Genomic DNA, 9957 nt, shown 5'->3' with positions numbered 1-9957 from the left:
GAGCTACAGAGCTTAATGAAATACCAACATCTTCTTAGCCAATATCTGTATACTGTACGGTCCATGTGAGCAGGGGAAAGATACAGAAAAGGCCTCAGCTTATTACAAGTGTCACAACAAACTGGAAAACCAGAGACTTCTGCAGGAGATCCCATCACAGGCAAGCCATACTGATAATCTGAAAATGTGCAATATATATTTGCCGAGCGAGTAAATCAGCCTATGCGTATACTTCAAGCAAAATCATACTTTAAAAATGTATGAAATTGCTTCAGCCATTTAGAGTGTAAAGGATCTGTGGAGAAAAAAAACACCATTCTCCATTCCGGTTAACATCCCTGATGAAATACTGTACTATTTGTGAATATGGAAGCTATAAAAGTTTACATTATGTTACAGTGTAAGCTCTCTTGCACAATACAAGCTGGACACATTTTCAAAACATGCAGAGAGGTTACGTGGTATGCAGGGGAAATTTCTAATATAATAAGAGAATGGCAAATATGATTGATTAGCGGTTTATTATGTATCAAATATTGCTGTATAGGTAATCTACCTCACTGTAAACTGCATGTGTCTTGGTCATTGGAGTTCAGGTTCTCCAGTGAACATGACACATGGAACAATGTGGTTCCTTGTTTCTTTACAGAACTCTCTCACTCTGTCATGACACAGTAATGATTTTATACAAAAAATGAATAATGGTTTGTCGTTTGAATTAAAAAAGAAAAGGAAAAACCTTGAAATGAGACTCTTCACTGTGCCATGCCTCGATGAGCTGTGAACACCAGACAGCAAGAGAGACAAAGAACTTCGGGCTACGAGGTTCTTTGGGCAGCCGCCTCCTGGTATTAACTAAGACAGCCTCTCTATATTCATGGAATGCAGTCAGGTTTTCTCCCTCAGCAGATACAGCAACAGTAGATGAAGAGGAAGAAGAAGAGGGCATAGTGATGCAGACCAGCACAGTATAAAGGCATCATGGATCATCAGTTCCCAACGCCGCCGGGCCTTGTCCTTTTCTCCTAGCGCCACTCAGGGCATTCACTAACTTTATAAAGGGGCCATGGATTAATTCCTCCAGCCCCCCAGTGCCCACTGCACTATGAAATGCACTAAATGCTAAAGACTGAATACTATCTGGGCTTTCTTTTGAAATACCCCTCGCCTTCAGCTCTTCTTGCGTTATGCCTCAGCTCACAGAAAACCCTGAGAGCCTTACAAACTGTAACATAGTGGCACAGAGATTATATAAGAGGGGTTTCTGTATTGAAGACCATAGTTGTGTAAGAGACTTGACATTGTCCACATGCCGATTTTTCTGAGAATGGTCGATGCGGGTTTGGTGAATATAAGATCTGTTGAAAGTCGGTTTGATGCTATCAATAGCTGTAAGCTTTTTATACAGTAGCAGCCATTGTACAAGGGAATGGTAGACACAGTCGGAAAACTACAGGACAGAACAACATTAAATGAAAATGAAAATGGCATAATAAGAAAAAACATGCATGTTGATGGTGTATCAGACAGAAATGCAGTGCATGGAAAAGAGATACAGACACATCTTCCATCTCAGACAGTCACACTATTGTTGCAGCAGCTATATTTAGATTTTGTTTCTTTACTAGTAACTTAAGTCACTTTTTCTTACTTAAGTTACTTAAGTAACTGTTTTTGGTGAAAATTGAGCCTAAAAGCTTAAGTTTGAATGGGGGCTATTGAAGATTTTACTGCAGCCAAATAACTCAGTGGGACTGGTCCTTGAGTTTCATTTGCGTATGCAAGTGATAATGCATACAGTTAAAACAAAAAAAAGGAAAAAGAGGAAATATTGTACAGTAAAAAGGCAGGGTTATACAGATTTACCTTACACACGCACACACACACACACACACACACACACAGTAGACCCCCCAAACATTACACATTGCAGAGGTAATTATCTGCAATCACGTTGGCTGCTCCTGCAGGGGGGCTGCAGGGTGGAGACGGGGCTGAACCTCCTCCATTCAGCCTCGCTCCAAAACCCCTGATTGCCAAGCTCTCACTGACCTTGACCCTGCAGTTAATAGCTACAATTTACAGGGGCCAATGTTGCGCAACCATTGCTGGGCCACAATGTCAGAAATTCAAGGAAAACAAGAGAAAGAGTACTTTTGACTGCTGAGGAGAGACCAAATACAAAAACAAAAACAAAAACAAAAAAAAAACATGTCTGTGAAGCGTCTCAGTCTTATTTGGATAACCTTCACAAATGAAAGACCACAGAGACAGATCGTCCTGTCATGGAGGTTACACTGTGAAATTGGTCGCTCAAGAAAATCAAGTCATGCCTTATAGTGTGACAAGACATCCAATTTGATTGTGCCTCTGTTTGGAAACAAACGAGTAGCATTTTGTTTTTTCAGTATCAAATGTCATTTGAAAGATCATAGTAATGCGGCATCCTAGTGAGCCAATGCACCATGTAACCACAGTATTGTGGAGGAGTGTTTTGGTTGGCTGACTGTTTGCAGCACCCTGAGGATTAGTTACCTATCACTGACCCCCATGAGATCTCATTTGTAGACTTCTCATCTCGTTGTTGATATACGATGGGGGCCAGGTCATGTTTATCACCTTGAGAATAACAGTGATTATTTCTTCTTTCTTGTTTGACTTGAATAGGTTGAAGTCTGAAGAAACCTTTTGAGCATGATAATTGTGTGTGATAATGTGTGTAACATCCTTCTTGGTATGAATGAGTTGAGGCTATGGGCAAGTGTCCAATCTCCATCAAAGGAAGCTATAACTCACGTACCCAGCCAGCCAGGCAACACAAATACCTTTGGGCATGTTGACCTCTGAAATAAAATCCAACATGGCAGAGTCTCTAATCGTGGCAGCGTCACATCATCCAATTCATCATCAACGACAACGTTGCTTTAGCATAGTACACAAATAAGGAAAAAGATGCAGTATAGCTTGCAGTCAGCCGTGAGGCAGGATTAGATGGTACATTTATGCGCATAATGATTTGATAGATGCTTTAAATTACCTTAGTGATACTAGCAAACTAGCATGCTAGTAGCTAATAACTAACTAGCTACATAAAGTTCAAGTGTTACAAATTAGTTACACATGAACACAATGTAGCCCTAGTCAACAGTAACTTATTTTGTCTTTTAGTGAGGATTTTTTTTTTTTGTGGTTGCCAACAGGGGCAACCAGCCAGCACGAAATGGTTGACATTGGCCCAAATCTGGTTGCTTAAGGCAACCAGGCAACCGTTACTGTCAAGCCATGAACAATTTGTAATACTGACAACTATTTTTCAGCGTTGATCCAAAACCAACAGTAGATCCCGGATCCAACCTTTAGGGCTCGACCATGAAAATGACTTTCCATATTTCTGAAGTAATCATCACTGTTATTACTGGCACACTTTTCATACACTTTGTCAGTTAAATTGCACACAACAGCCCCGTGCCATTCTTCATCGTGTGAGAAATAAACTGTAGGTCATTATGCAGTTGCACCTTTTCAAGGTGAATTTCCTCTCGTGGCATCTGACATGACTAATGGGAACATGGGATGGAATGGTTCAGAATCCTCCTGCTTGGTTGTCATGGAACATCTAGCAATGTCTCCATAGCCCATGGCTTAGTTCTCTCTCTCTCTCTCTCTCTCTCTCTCTCTCTCTCTCTCTCTCTCTCTCTCTCTCTCACTCTCTCTGGCTCTCTCCCTTTTGCCCTCTTTCCCTGTTTCTCTTTTCCCTCTCTCGCCTTGGCTGAGATAAATAGGAGGTATTTAACTCTGATGTGAGAACATAATGTCTCCTGCTCAGTAAAAACTACATTTGTCAGTGCCACAGTGCTTTCAGCTCAGGATAATTGTGCTCCATTGTCTTGCAAGGCCGCCTGGAGATATTCCTGCTGCAGAAAAGGAAGGGAGGTTGGTGGGAAAGGAGAGTTTTGTGCCATGTGGAAATGAAAAGAATGTGTTGTTCCAGTATGTGACACATGCAGTGGCCTGTATGATTAATTGTGCCATTAGCAGATGCAATTGGTCCCACACTATTTGGATAAGGCCTCCATGGTTGATTTGAAGACGGCCGCTCACACATCATAAACAAACTGCTGCGTAAAAAAAGGTTGCAAAGATTAAAAATTCACAGAAATTTCCCTTTTATTGTATTATTTTTTCTGTTCAATCATGTATTGCTTAAGAGACATCTGCATTAAATGTAACCATACAAAAAATATTTTCTGACTAAATCTTCCAGTTTGTCAATCAGCCTAAAACTGCAAACACTCCATACTACCCATCATGTCATTTCAGTAATAATTTCTCTCTGAACTCACTATAAACTTTCATTCCCTCATGAACTTTGCAAACGCACTCTGAAATACGATTTGGACATTTGTATTCTATAAAAAGCAACCTCAGTAGGTTTCCTTGATGGCCTCACCTCTCTGATGACAAGGCGAGCTTGCGTAAGCCCCTGGCAGGGAGTAAAGTGCTCACCTGCTATGAGCTACTCACTCTTCAATCACACAACCAACCTCCTCCTTACAAACCATCAATCAGAGTTTCTCTCCTGTAAAAAAGGAGTCACTGGAAAGAAGAAAGGACTTTTTGTTTTTTTATTATCATTGTTTTAAATAAAGTATTTTGTGTATGATTTTTTCTGTATATTTCTTTATATGTATGACCAACCATTTAGGTTTATCCCTGCTTTTATACATATTATGTATAATATTAACTGTAAAGTTAAGGTGAACCATGACTGTACTATCGGTGGCCACGGCAAGAATCACAGCCCTAACCTTGACATTAGCACAATATTCCTCTACTACAAAAGATTTCTTTGAGTAATGTCCTTGTGTGATGTTGTGCATACTGTGCACCCATCACACTCAGCTCAAATCCATTCATTTTCTACAGCGCTGAGCAACCCAGCCAATATGACTTTGGTTGATCAGTTAGTCACTGTGGAAAAGTTGATCAATGCAGATGTTTTATTCTTGTCAGCAGTGTTGGGAAGCATCTAAATATAGGAGTGTTGGGTAAGTGACTGTCAAATTTTGATTGAGCCATTGCTATGTCCGAATTGACTCTGGTAGTAGGTTTTAGGGGCCAGCTAATTGCCCCATTGAATTATTTTAACTTTTGTGTGCTTGAACCTGTGATGGTAACCCCTATTGGCCTGCAGGTGACACTGTTTGACACTGACAGTATTATATACTGTCAGTGAGAATACTGTCAGTGAGATAGCGCCCTCTCTGTACAGGAATCACTCTCATAATGTCATAATGCCGTAATTAAACAGCTCGTGCAGCATGATTCACGTGTTTTATATCCAAACGATTGCACTGTGAGTCCAAAAAGTCTATATTTAGCCCCCTAACCCCTTTCTGCAGGTTCAATACCCTCTGCCTCCAACAGAGCACTGTAAAGTGTGCATGACCGTTCACGTTATCAATTAAAAACGTTATCAAATAAACTCAATGCAATCGTTTGGATACAAAACACTTGGATTATGCTGCACGAGATGTTCAGAGAAATTTTATTTACATTTTATACCCTTTTTTTTTTTACCCAGAAATAAACCTGTGAAAAACAATGCATTGAAAATGACTGTGCCTATTGGTCTTGATGGTTTTGAAATAACGATCAAGTTTGTGTTCACTGGCAGGATAGCTAGCTAGCTAATGTTGAATTCAATCTAAGGTAATTAACAATACAGTTGAAGCAAACAATGAGAAATAGGTGTTGTATTTTGCCATTATATGCCTGTATGTGAATTGGTTGATAATTTACTTTAGTATTCAATAATTTATTCTGTTTCACTACATTTATTTATATTGCCAACATTTCATAGCTTCAAGAGACTACTTCCAAGTTGCTGAAATTATCCTAAATACCCACAATGCATCAGAGCTGGGTCACCCAGCAACATGGTGGTGTGTAAGCACAGATACTGTCCAACAGGCTTAATGGTATTCTGTTGACCATATCCGTGATATGTCTGCAGACTCTACTGCACGGTTAGTGAGTTCTATTTGTGTTCCTGTCATTACAGTGTATCTCATATGTCAAAATGCGTTAACTTAGCCCTACATGGTAAGTCACCTTGGTTTGGAAGTGGTCTACATGTTATCCTGTGGTCCTGTTCACATTGCACAGTTCCAACAGCTGTAGAGACTCAGTGCTCTATGGTTTGACTGTGTGGGTCTACACATGCTTGCCAGGTTTTTAGCCCATGTCTACAGGGGAGCACACATGTTGATGTAACATTTTTTATTAATGTCACATCAACAAATGATTAAGATGACCCACTGCTGAGGTAAGACAACGATGCATTATCATATTGAATGAAGTGAATGAAGTAATACGTCATGATAGAAGTGCTACATAGCTGGACAGAAGTATTCATTTTAATTTATTGAAATTACATTGAAATGAAAGCTGATTAAAAGTCTCTTGTCAAGCCAAATTAAATTTTGATTGTTTTACATGTTAAACGTGTACACACACTCTTTTGTGTTGTCGTACAGTACAGTGTAGTGCTTTTCTACCAGTGCACAACATGTTGTGTCCCTGGAAGCAAATATTTAGACATGTGGATGTGAACCAAAGTGCAATCGGGTTGTGAAGCATCTCTTTGTGTCCGGAGCTCGCCACCTTCCCAAGCCTCCCAGTCATTCAGATGGTAAACCAGCAGAACCAACTCTTAATTCATCAGCCAGCATTAACAGTCCAGTCCAGCTCTCAACACTCCAGCCTGACTCACTGTTTCCCACTATTTTCTCCTATCTGAGAAAGGGAAAGCGTTTACCATGAGAAAAGAGACAGAGAGGAGAGTTAGAGGGCTGGATATGGCACGCTTAATCTGTAATCTGTCTCTCTCAGTTTTCTTCCTAGTGTATCCATTTCAATTTGGTTGGGTTCACTCCTGTGTTCTTCTCCTAGCTGTTGTACTTCCATCAGGAACCATAATACTATCTGAGGCTGAACTCCTACACTAAAATTATGAATCCAGTTATTACAGCCAGTCATGCTTTATAAGTCTCCCTCTATTTTCCACTATTTTAAATAGGAAGGTTAATTTTTGTCACTCCTATTTTTTAATACATTACGTGTTTTTCAGTATTTCATCTACCCAACTCCAAAAATAATGTAATCATTGGACTTATATACATAATTGACTTATAAACTGTTAAACAATATAGCCTCCATGAGCCCATAACTCCAGGACAAATGTGTCCATTGATCACAACATTTGGTACACATGTGTCAAGACCTTATAATTAGGCTGGACCACTTTTGTTTGTTTGTTTGTTTGATGAAGACTGAAAGACGATACGCGTAAATGCTGCTGTTTTTAATCTTTTTAGTGTTCTAGCCTGCCCCCCAAAAATGTATCATATAATATACTAGATTAAATTTCATCTTATTAGGCAGGTCAATATGCTCTGGGGCCAAGTATTAGTCTAAATCTAAAGTTTGGTTTTGATTGGTGCATATTAGCATGGTCTACCACATCATGCTTATAGCTCAAGGTGAGTTGCTATCTTTCTGTTTGCACGTATGAAAGGTGTATTCCTCTTATTGCCTTCTATAGATTTATGATGAAGTCTCTTCCAAAACCAGCAACAACAGAACTAAGAGATTCTGATTTTACTGCAATCTCTCCTCCATAAATGTCTACAAGAACTACAATGCATGTTTTAGTCACCCGAATTTGATGATGGAAAAGGAGGAAAACGCAGCCTTGAAGAACATCTGCCTTCAAACATAAAGCGACTGCAGGAGATGTGCGCCTGGCATTCAACACCATGTTGAGTGGTGAAACCCATGTTAATATCCAACTGCCTCTCACGACATCCACCTAATTACATCCGATTTATCTCAACACGGCCCTCGGCAACGGTAAAATTGAAGCATGAAAGACAAGTGCATGTTCTGCTCTGGTAGCTCAGGTTATGGGGAAAGGCAGAGAGAAAGGGAGAGAGAGAGAGAGAAAGAAAGAAACAGAAGATCGGAAAGAGTGCAATCACTCATTCATGTACACACACTGAATTTGCAGAACACAGTGCTGGATTTGCACTTCATACAGAGCAAACTATTAACTATAGCCTTCATAAGCCCATTAAAACCCATGGCTACTATTTACTGCAAAATTATACACACTAGCCTGAATTTAAGTAGTAAAGGAGATGGCTAAATTGTGGATTCTTGATGGTATTTTCTGACTTCCTGTGTCACATTTTGCACGAGGCACTCGATTGGCAGCCTATTCATGAATCCAGAGTGTTTTGAATCTCTGAATAGGTTCATTTATAAGAAAAAATCCTGGGAAAAACTCCAGGGGGAAACATCAAAGGATGATTCTGAGATGACTGTAGAAATGATTTTGTGAGGACAAATCCGTCAGATTACAGCGGGCGTTTCGTTGTTCACGTGTGTGCATCTGTGATAGAAGCCATAGATTTCCCCCCTCTGTATTATAGACTGTTACATGCCTGAATAGTTTGATAATACTGAGTGATGGGCTTGCATCTGAACTGTCATGGATGTAATTATAAATAACGTCTGTGTGTGTGCGTGCGTGTGTGCGTATGTATGTCAGAAGACTTGACAGCCGAGGGCAGGCAGGCATGACATCACATTCCTTCCTCTCTGCATAAGAGAGAGAGAGAGAGAGAGAGAGAGAGAGAGAGAGAGAGAGAGAGAGAGAGAGAGAGAGAAAGAGGACATGACATATGATGCATCCTCTGTATAACTGCAGACTATAAAAATACATATCATGCTGTTGGATAGTAAATTGCTGCACCATAGAGAACATTTATTCAAAGATTGTTTCTGGCATTTCTATTTTTTTAGATAGCAGAACACAGGGATAGACTAGATAACATGTGACAAAGGCAAGACTTCAAGAAATGGAAGACATGAGTACATGGGATTTAACCAGAATCTGCCAACTATGCTATAAGTATAACTATACTATAAGTACATTAACATTTGAGAAAGACTGAATTTGACTTTTTGAAAATTCTGCCCTGTTTGTCACATCACAGTTATACAAATATGTGTCACCGCAAGTATATAATGTGTTCTAACCCTTGTATCTTGCTGTGAGGCAGAGCTTTAACCTTTGGCGAGCACTTGTGAATCAGTGGTGATGCCAGATTTCACAGCGTTCCTAGGGCGACAACTGTGGTTGCATCTCAAATGAGCAGCTTTCATGTTCGCTGTATTGAAATGTTCATTTCTCTCTCTTTATCTCTCTCTTTCTCCCCGTCTGCACTCTCAGCAGAGCAGAGGTACCTTTTGGTGCAAGGGCTGTACCTTACAATTTTAGCCTTTCATTTTTCTCAGCGTGTTGTGTGCGACTTTTATGTGGTTGTCTTCAGAACATGGTGTCACATGTATGATGTTACTAGAGAGATATAGGCCCATTTTTAACAACCTGGCTGTGTTAGAGTGCATTGGGTTGATGAGCTGACAGTTCTTGACAGTAAAGGAAATAATAATTAAACCTACTTTCATTAATAAGATGTAGTCTCTGTCCCCTTAGTCCTATAGTATCAAAAACATTGTTTTTCACAGACTGGATGGGGGCCAAAGGCATGGGAGTACAACAGTTACGAAATGAGTCACAGTACATTAAAAGGACAAGAGGAGAGGAGAAGTAAAGAGTAAGCAAAGTCAGTGAGGAGAAGAGAAGAAAAGGAAAGAGATGAGACAAGCTACTTACTTCTCGATTTTGTCTTCTTGGATCTGCCTGAAAATAATAATTATGAGAATGAGAGAAGACAAACAAATATTACAGCGAGATAAAGTGGAAGAAAGGAAGATGTAAGGTAGAGGGACATTACTGTTAACACAGTAATTCTAGAAAGGGGGATGCTTTTCACTGCAACTCTCCAAATTTAAGATTTATTTTACAATATTGTTTTCTCAATCCATCTC

Source organism: Centroberyx gerrardi, chromosome 5 (genome assembly GCF_048128805.1).
Source record: "Centroberyx gerrardi isolate f3 chromosome 5, fCenGer3.hap1.cur.20231027, whole genome shotgun sequence".
NCBI classification, from domain to species: Eukaryota; Metazoa; Chordata; class Actinopteri; order Beryciformes; family Berycidae; genus Centroberyx; species Centroberyx gerrardi.
Note: the sequence above shows the minus strand (reverse complement) of the source record.